Source organism: Eutrigla gurnardus (genome assembly GCF_963514095.1).
Source record: "Eutrigla gurnardus genome assembly, chromosome: 11".
NCBI lineage: Eukaryota > Metazoa > Chordata > Actinopteri > Perciformes > Triglidae > Eutrigla > Eutrigla gurnardus.
Genome location: NC_139925.1, coordinates 3,958,451 through 3,966,798, shown reverse-complemented (window position 1 = coordinate 3,966,798; position 8,348 = coordinate 3,958,451).

Sequence of the window (8,348 nt, the reverse complement as noted above, 5' to 3'; positions counted from 1 at the left end):
CAGCTCAATATGAATCGACCAGCGCCTCTGTGCTGGTCTGCAACTGTGTGTGTGTGTGTGTGTGTGTGTGTGTGTGTGTGTGTGTGTGTGTGTGTGTGTGTGTCAACGCTAGTGAGTGAGTTGGTAAGTGAGTGAGAGGAAACAACGATGTGTGAGGCGTTGAAGGGCAGAGGCCATCAGAATGAACAGAGATTCACGATGAAAAAAGTATATTTACAGTCCCTGAAGTAGAAGTAAATCTTCACCTCTGGTTGTTTGTGTAACTCCTCTGTCTTCTTGTCAGAATGCTGAATGCATTACAGTGTAATACAGTCAAGGTAGATCAGAAAATAAAAGATGTGTTCAGAAACATTCTGGACTATTGACGATTGGATCCGTGACCCAACGACGCTTCAGTTCTCCTGCAGGCCGACTATCTTTGTATGCTGATGACACAGTGTTTTTTTAATAATGTGAAACCTCTATTTTAGCTTCTATTCTCTGCATGAAGAGCAGAAAACAGACTTATCTAAACATCAGTGTCAAACTATTTAAAAAGTCTTGTGTCAGATATTACTTGGCTAATGTAGAGGAACTTTGACTGTCAGGAAACAGGAAACAAAACCGCTATTGTCCGTCCACACTGACCTCCTCCTTCCGCAGAGCATTGTCACTTGTAAACAAAACCTGCTGATAATACTGCAGATTGTACACACTCAGTGCCAACACAGGAAGTAGGGTGTCCTTTATGCAGCATCCCTTTTAACACTTTCACTTAAACCATACCGTATCGCAGGGGTGTGTTACCCAAGAAGGGCCGGTTGGGTGCAGGTTTTTGTTTTAGCCCAGCCCTCAGACACCTGATTCTACTCATTAACTAACCATGGTCTTCAATCAAGACCTTGATGAGTTGGATCAGGTGAGGTAGTGCTGGACTAAAACAAAAACCTGGACCCACACCGGTAGGTGGGGTAACACTGGACACCCCTGCCTTATGGTGTTTTTACCATGATCTTTCCCCAATCCTAACTAGCAATTCATCTGTTTGCTCCCATGTACATCTCTGAACCAATGAGCTTGTACAGTAGAGCTACCAAGATTAATGCCCCCCCCCCCATACCCAACATTGTGTCACACTTTCACAGCATAAAGACTTGATCCTCCATAATTCAGTCATCAAACTTTGCAGTCGGCTCTAAAGCAGCTACTTCAGTTATTCACACTACAAAAAAAAAAAAAAAAGGATTCATCCGTCCAAGCACTCAACGCTGGTACAACAATGTTCAACGAGATCCGTATCATATCATGGATAATTTCCCCCTCCCACGCATCAATACTGGCCTCAAGGGCGCACTGTTTCGGAATACCCGATTCCAGAGTTAGAGAGTCGGGACGGAGGTGAGGTTTCCTCTCCGTAACACACAAGTGAAGCAGTCATGACTTAATAATGACATAACTACCAGTTATGGAAGATGAAAAGTGACTTTGATCTTCTTCTTTTTTTTACCTAAGTGGGAAGGTCGTTCAACTCCTGGAGAGTTAAGAAAATGGTTCGAGAGTGTTTTTTATGAAGCTGCTGTGGAATCAAAGTCTTGTGACCCGCTCCGACCAATGCTAAGCCTTTAAAAACCAGCAGCAGCAGCCGCTGATGGTAAGAGCCGATGAGTTTCGCTGCTGATGAGTAATCAATCAACCTCACCGCCCGAGATGTGAGCAGGTTCCACTGCAGTGATCCCGAGGCGGGAGGCGAGGGAGTAGGAGGGAGGAGGTGAGAGAGATAAAGTGCAACAGATTGGAAAAGACAAAAGGCGAAGTTTCATTGAATCCCTTCCGGGCAAGGAAGCGAGACCCTGACCCACACAGATGGGAGGTGCTGGGGGGGGATTAGGAGAGCAGAATATCTTCCTTTTAACTCCAACGTCTCCAAACTCAAACTTTGTGTTGTGTGGAGCCCCAAGTGTGTCGCAGCCAGGCAAGCTAACGGTATAAAAACACCCGACGGACAAAGATGTGAAGGAAAATGTCGTAATACCCGAAAACAGGTGACGGATTAATTTGGCATTTGGCACAGCGTGGGTTGCAACCATTCAGGGAGCGATTTAAGGTCCTGCAGCTCTTCATCACCTGTCAGATGTCTATTACCAGGCGGCGATCAGGAGGGAGTTAAAACGACTTGTGTGTAAATATTGTGAGCAGCGTTTAACTGTACAGATTTATTGTCCCACATCACACACAGCAATAACCAGAATAAAGTAGTAGGAAAATAATAAAAGTAGTAAACTAGGAAGTAAAGAGCAAGCTGGGCCACACAGGAAGGATGTGGAGGAGCAGGACTTTCACCCAGGAGACCAGTGTTTGTGTCCGATGTAACGATGGTAAACGTGACTCGAGTGAGTCAAGTTCCCTTTTCCTAAACTTAACTGTATTGTTGCCTAAACCTTCCTGTAGAGAAGAACTTTTATTTTGAAAAGACGCTATGCATGTAACAAGTGATCACTATGTTCCTGCTATTTTCTTGAGGCCAAAACAATCTAGACAGCTAAACAGCCCTACAGGTGACAGGAAACACTGTGCATGTTTGATTATTTGGGGTGAACTGTGCTTTTTGTTGTTGTTGTTTTTTCATAAATCCGTGCCAACAGAACAACTATAAACACGTTGGATTTTCTGACACATTGTTCAAACTCGCTCCGTTCCAGCAGCCCCGACCCGTGGTGATCAATTCCAGCCTGGAAGCTGTGCCAAGTATCAGAGCGGAGCCTCGGCTGCTGCTGCTGCTGTGAAAGAGGTCGAGCCAAATAACTCAGTTTGTGGCAGAGAGCCACGCTCTTGCAGGAAAAGGAATGGCCTGTCAAATTAACCCACATTGTCTGCCTTAAAGGAGGTTATTGGACGACCAAAGGAGTAGAGAGTTTCAGTACCTGCAGCTTGAACTGCTGTCAGAAAGCCTCCTTCTCCTCCTCCTCCTCCTCCTCCTCCTTCTCCCTCCTTGCCTCCCGCTTTCCCCCCTGAACCGACATGATTTTATTCCAACGCTCTTTTCTTTTCAGGCGTGTTGAATAAAATATGACACAGCTGCGTTGATGACATACTTACATACAGTATATCGGTGCAGAAGCATATTCTAAATTTAATCGTCTAGAGATCACCTCCATCTGTATTTAAAATATCAGTCAAAGGCAGCATAACCTCCTAAAAAGATGGCGATGGGATGGAAACACATTAACACCCGGGCCGACGCCGTCAGGAGGAATTAACACAATCGAGCCGTATCTCTCGCCTCGATGCCGCGTTGCTGTTAGTAGCCATTAGCATGCCCCCCTAAAACATTTTTACATGAATATTTTATCTCACATCCGCTGTCAGTCATGAGGAAAGTTTTGAAATTTTAAACAGCTGTCAGGGTGAGACGGATAGACCGAACATTTAGACGGACGTGTGAACGCCTCACCTGCGTCGACGTCTTAAAAAAACAAGAAAACACCACTTCGCATGAGTCAGCGGAATACGTGTTTGTCTTCCACATGAGCTGCGGTTTTGCAGCAGGAAAGCATGTCAGACGTTTACAGTAACCGGCGGCGATGGGAGACGCGGTGCTGACCTTTTAATCTGCTACGTGGGGAAAGGGGGGGTCGTTAAAGTTCAGACAGGATGTGGATCTCACCGCCGCCGCTGATTAAAAAAAGACAACACGCTGTAATTGATGATTCAGTGAAAGAACAACACTTTTTTTGTGGTAAAGTTCATATCTCACAAACCAGGAGGAGGGCTGCCATAAATTATGCTACGGACAATCGTGGTCCCCAGAGGATGAATGTTACTTTAGTGATCCCCCGACTCTTCTTCAAACTCTGTTGCTGTTGCTGCTTAATGTTGGTTTTATTTACGTTCAAATAGTCATCTTATGGGTGTTTATCGATCGGGGCGTGTTGGGCTAAGATGCTAGCGGTAGTGAAGTGAAAGCTACCATTAGCATCTTAGCTCAACCACCCTGATCAATACATTTTCTATCTCCTCTGCCAGAATGATTTGGTGCAGCGTTGCTTTTCTTTTTCTTTTTCTTTTTTTATGTGCCACCGCTGTCGTACGCCCGCTAATGGCCGCTCTTAATGCCTTTGCTCTTAATAACCGTTTCCCTCGTCCGTAGGGGCGACCAACGTCGCTGTGTGGTCGCTTCTAATGAGCAGCAATTTCAGCCGTTGCATCAACTCAAGCAGAACGAGTCAAATTAACGAAAAAAATAAAATGTCATCCCGCTGGAGTTGCAGTTTTGGGGCGGATGCTGGACGCGGGAGGAGGGAGATTAAAAGCACGAGGCCAGCATGTTTTTTTATGCATATGGACAAGCAGACTCATATCTGAGCGGTGATACCGATGAACGGCTGCCAACGCACGCCGGCGTCTTCCAACTGTACACAAAGAGAAGCCTTTTGTAGCTGCTCAACACTGCAAGGTTCAAGTCAGCAGAAATACCCTCCAAACCACGCACGCTTCATTTGAAGAACAAACACAGCGCCGTGCGATGTCGGAGATTATCCAACCCTGCTAAATCGTGCATCATTGTTATGCATTATCGGTTTCTGCAGGAATGTTAAAGCAAACAAAGCAGTCGAGAGGACGTCGTCTTGGTGGCGAGGCTGGAAGGGTGGGATTCCTGGATACGGTGCAGCGGCTGCAACCAAACGATTAACTGGCTGCGTCTCGCGGCCCCCGGACACGCAAACGAGATACGGAGCGCTCGAGGAAAAGAAACACACAGAGGTTCATGCAACGTATCAGCAGTCAGGTAATCCGAGCGGCGGTGGAATAAGGAGATTAGCGACGGCGGCTGATGAAGTGCAAACTCGCAGGAAATATGGCTGACGTGTGCCGAGCTGAGCCGTGAATCTTTGCAGCTGCATCTTAATCGCTGAGCGGCCGGATTAGCCGCGTCACATATAGAAACATGCAACCGTAAAGTCTGGAATGTAATCAGCTTCAATTAACCATAATGAAACCAGGGAGTTGGAGAGCGTTTGGTATTCACACATCATCACACTCTCTTCAAAGTGACAGAAGAAGAAACCTTCATTTTGATATCCGAGGTAACCAAAAACAGTGAGCCGGTTCTCAAACCGGCACCTCTGAGGATGCGTTCGTCAGCGAGACGACAGAAGGGAGGCGGCCAAAAGAAAACGTTTCTCACACTTATTAGCGGCGGCGTTGTTACCACTTGTCAGATGAAATAGTGCAAAGCATTGAAGATCCGCAGACAGGAAATCATCTGTTGTGATTCATGCATATTTAACGACGCCCGAGAGAGGAGAATCTTCTGCTTTATATGATAATGAGTGGAGGTGCTCTTGGTATCATCGCTCACTCGCTTCTCCACAAAGCCCCTCGGACGGCTGGGAGGCACGCCGGCCTAAATGGAAACGACTGGATAAACAAACCTATCTCTTCCTGTTTCACCAAGCAAAATAAAAGGAACCTCGCCGAGCTTAAGCTCTGCCTATTAGGAGACGGACTGAGGCAAGCGAATTAAGAGGCGTTCAGATTCCTCATAGCCTATTACGCCGCCGTAACCTTCTTAAAGGTTAACTGGATGGAAATGGTCTCTTTTCTTTTGCTTTACGCTGAGCACTATGTGAGGAATGCCATTACGGCAGAGCAACGACAACAGGCTGATGGAGTGGAACTGCACCTCATTACCAGTTACAGTAACCACGGCAACAAGTAGACACGCTCCCTCCCTCACACACACCGAATCGGTCATTATAACGATTCTCTCTGTGTTTTGTGTAAACTGTGGTGTAAAAAGCCGGGGGAAGTCTTCGAATTTAATCCGGTCGTGTTGTTGTTACAAAGCAAGCATCGCTTGTTAGCTTTCATGCTCGTTACGTGGGAGGTGTTTTAATATCGACTTACTGTAGCAGCAGTAAGTTCTCTAACTTTGGATATGGAAAACGCAGAAGGGCTCCGGAAAGGATGGAAATCGATTATTTTCTCTCCTCGTCACCTTTCCTTTTCCAGGAGGAAACAGCAAAACAAGATCTGCAGACCTTTATTTCAGCACAAAGCTGCCCAGTAATGACACTCAGTCACGTTTCCATCACCCACATGAACACGGCCGTCACTTTTCTTTATACCTTCCAGCTCTACGGTCATATAAGATAAGATAACGGACGATTCCCGTACCTTGGATCAGCTAGAATCCATGTTTTTCATTCTTGTGTTTGAGTTGTTGCCTTTATAGTGATGAACACACAGATTATTACTACCCAACTCCAAGCTTTGAGTGTGTTCCACCTCATTGGTTTTTTGGATTTACAGCCCAGAACTTTACTGTGTTGTTTTACTCGGTGGTAAAAAAACGCTGAGCAGGCAGAAGATGAAATCCTGCATGCTGCTGACTATTGTCCTTTCACGAGCTCCTGAAAGCAGCCAGGCGAGTGGCTCTGTCTCAGAGCCTTATCTACCAACACACACGCCACGATGTTGAATTTCTATCAGACGGCAACACGGGGCAAACAAAGTGTTTACCGGAGGAGATGACAGCAGCAGCATCGTCAAAGCGTCCCTGGATGGAGAACCGTATTCAGGCCGGCTGCAGCCTCCTCCTCCAGCTCCTGCTCCTCCTGCTCCTCCTCCTCCTCGTGTGTTTGGCGGCGTAGCGGCGGCCCATCAGCGCTGAACATCAGTCAGTTTGATGCCCCAGATTCACACATCATCTCCACTTCAGAGGGCCGGAGGACTGCTGGAAAGTCTGCGTGAATCTGTGTTTGTACAATTAATAAAACCGAGTCTATTAGAGATTTCATGAAGATCAGTTCAGATACAAAACCAAGTTGATGCCTGGTTCTCCCGTACATAAAAAGACATACGTTTTAACATCTACAGAAGCTGTTTCCTAAAACGTTTCTTTGAAGATATCGCCAAACATTCGGAGAAAACTCGGCCTCCGTCATCTTGATTCATCAACTGGAGCAGGCGAAGGGGCCGAAAGCTAATGAAACAGATGAAATGAATAAATAAGGACGGCAGGGAAGGATGAAATCCCACTCTGCCGTTTAGAGCTGATGTGCAGTTTTTACTGCTGCTCTTAACATATACATCAAATCAATATCTGCTCTTATCTTTGTGCTAAAAGGTATAAACATCAACAGCTGGAAAACAAACCATCTCGTTCATCGTTAGGTGCATCTCTCGGGTTGTTTCCACCGGTAAAGAGCGATGTTTCCAGAGTGACAGAGAATGCTTCGGGGATCCTCGCGGCGGTGGAGCCTTAAAACCGACCACTGTTCTTTCAGGGATGTATATTTATATATTTATATATTTATATATTTCTTTTTTAGTGCCTTGGGCTAGATGAAGCTTTGTAGCGTATCAATTATTGATATAGTACAACAAGAAAGAAATCTCTTTTTTAAGGTGCTTTCTAGGCGTGAGTGAGGACCATTAAACCGTTTTTAACCTCTCAGCTCAACCCTTGCCAAGGTCGACCACCTCGTCCTGCACATTTTGTTTTTTATCGCATAAGAAATGTCGAGTCACTTGAGGATGCAGGAGTGTGGAATGACCTCCACGTGTCTGAGGGAGCAGGAATCTGAGGGATTTGGTGTGAGAAGCTGCAGCAGCATCACTCCAAGGACTGGTCGTTGCTTGTGTGTGAAACAAATCACTCGTTGTGTTAAAGATGCATTTGTTCCCTGTTAAAGATGCATTTGTTTCCTGTTAAAGATGCATTTGTTTTGCGCCGCTGTGGGAGTTTTTCCATCTCCATCAAAGCACCCGGCCAACAATATGTTGCATTCAGTGGCAGAACGTTTTAAAAACCTTTTCTACATTCCCAAAGTCTCGTTGCAAAGCCGCGTAAGCACACAGATGAAGTCTGACAGTGAAGGTTATTTCACCAGCTGTAGGAGGCGGCGACGTGCTGTGTTTTTAAAATGACATCGCTAAGACACCACTGCATGTATGATATCAAACCTGTGAATGATTTGGAGAACTTTTTTTAAAAGGAATAGTTTGAGAATTTGGGGGAAATACACATATTTTTCTTAACTTTAGCTACCTGCTGCTCCTAGTCTTTATGCTAAGCTAACTAGCTTCTGTCTGCTAAATATCAAGCTACTTAAGAAGAAGCTGTTTAAGTTAGCATCCAAACAGTGGTGAAATCACTCTGCCCTATATGCCCATATACAAGCACACCATCATTCCTATGCATTGGTGGATGAGCTAGCTATCTCTCTTGCTAGCTTTCCCCCCTGTTCCTATTCTTTATGTGAAGCTTAGCTCACAGAGTGGTATCATATGGCCATGAGCAGACGTGCCCTTCTGGACCAAGCTTTTCGGACGCCTTCTTTCTATTTATTGATGCATCGAGGACG